The sequence below is a fragment of the Xenopus laevis genome, chromosome 4S (assembly GCF_017654675.1).
Source record: "Xenopus laevis strain J_2021 chromosome 4S, Xenopus_laevis_v10.1, whole genome shotgun sequence".
NCBI lineage: Eukaryota > Metazoa > Chordata > Amphibia > Anura > Pipidae > Xenopus > Xenopus laevis.
In genome coordinates, this window is record NC_054378.1 from 83,437,217 (window position 1) to 83,439,116 (window position 1,900).

The 1,900-nt window shown below is 32.9% G+C and overlaps 1 protein-coding gene across 6 annotated transcripts in view; it reads left to right on the forward strand.

The window, feature by feature from the left end:
• The window catches only part of arhgap29.S (Rho GTPase activating protein 29 S homeolog), a 67,966-nt gene extending 67,007 nt beyond the window's left edge, over positions 1-959 (forward strand). For all 6 annotated transcript variants that reach the window (XM_041591328.1, XM_018259616.2, XM_018259617.2 and 3 more), the window contains 1 exon segment: positions 1-959. This exon segment is cut by the window's left edge and continues 1,357 nt beyond it. The gene's annotated coding sequence lies outside the window, so the exon portion shown is untranslated.
• The last annotated feature ends 941 nt before the right edge of the window (positions 960-1,900 follow it).

Below are 1,900 nucleotides of genomic sequence, written 5' to 3' on the forward strand. Positions count from 1 at the left end.
CCTGTTTCCCAACAGCTGGAGGGCCACAATGAAGTTGCATAGACCTGGTATATAAGGTGCACTTAATAAGGTATGATATTAAAATGAATGTGCTTATTTATAACAAGACACAGTATGGAACTGTGGAACAAATTTGTTTTTTAACTGTAAATTTGTGTAGCGAGATGCATTTCCTATAACAGCAGCAAAGCATTTGGACTTTGCTGATTGACTGCATTTAATCTGTGCAATTCATGCGTGCTTCTTTTTAGATAATGGAAAAAAAAGCCTTTATTGAATTTTGTGGATTATAACTGTACATTTTACACACTTTTTTTTGTTTTCATCAATTGCTATTTTTTTATGTGTTGTCACTTTAATGTCATTTTTTACAGAGATGATGCACTTACTTTGGTTGAATTGACAAACCATGTAAAATATAACTTAAAATGTGAAATAAATTCAGTTTCTTCATATCTATTGTAAATAGGTCAATGTACAAGTTTCATTTTCTGCCACATTTCTTTTGTCCAGACTTGGATTTAAATCCTGGTTCTGCTTTTTCACTATATTTTTTGGTAGTAAGTTATTTAGTTGCCACTATATACACAAATAAAATAATGACTGTTGCTAATAGGTAATCTTTTACAATCAACAGACTACCAAAAATGTGACTGAATTCAGTTTTTTTTACAGTGCAACTGTTACATACTCTCAAGCAAGTATATTAACTTTTAACATATTCAGAGTTTTATCATTTTGGTTTCTTTTAACTTATTAAAATGTAGAATATCCGACTTTGACTACGTTTAATGCTTGATTTCACATGAGCATATTCCCAATATGAAATGGAAAGCAATCTGTGCACACGTGTATTGAAAGGAGTTTTGCATATTATAAATATAAGGTATTTTATAACATTAATCTATGAAGCTTTTTTTAAGGCATCAACCAAAAATAAAATATTTTAAGTAATCAAACTGAAAAGTCTGAGTTGTTTAAAATATATGCAATATGATATTCCCCTTGCATCATTATCTCGTATAATAGATTGTATAGATATTGTATGCTGTGTGGAAGGTTGCATAAAAGATAGAATATAGTGCAGAGGTGGATGGTGAAGAACATGGAGACTTCCATATTTATATATGGTGGTCACTTAATAGCATTCATTGCATTAGTGCGTGTGCCTTGTGCACAATAGGGATTGGTTTGTTTCTCCATGAAAAAAAAGTTTGTTGACCTTAACTGGTTTGGAAGAATAAAGAAACAATAGTGAAAGGTATTGTTATTTAGAATCAGTAAATGAGAAATATGGGATGGACTTTCGCTTAATGTTCGAAATTTCTGCACATAGTTCCACCCCCCTTGGAATTTTATCTGTTCGCTGGACTGTTTTTTTGCTGCCCCTGGTAACCTGCGGGCTACTGCTGCCTGAGCTGAGTTTCTCTTGCCTGTTATTCAGAACACTTGGGACTTCTGGATAAGGGGTCCATCATTTGGATCTCCATATATTTAGTCTACTTAAAAAAACGTTGAAACCTTGTTAGGTTTGTGTTGCCTTCAATAATATCTTAGTTCACGTACAATGGACTGTTTTATTAATACAGAGGGGAAAACTTTTTTTTGAAACTTATATTGTTTGATTAAAATGGAGTCTATGCAAGATGATCTTCTATACCTGTATTTGCTTAGAATCAGTGTAAAGGAGAGTTTGCAGGTCATTGGGGGTGACATAGGTGTGTATTCACCAAAGTTGTTAGAAGTACATGTGGTCTGAGTATAAAGCATAGTGTTATGATCATTTTGCAAAGAAATTTAGTGTTGGCCAATAAGGATTAAACTTGATCTGTCACTGATGCAAAGTTGGATGGTCAAGCTGAGAGAAACCACATATACCACATTTGTATACAATGCAAAT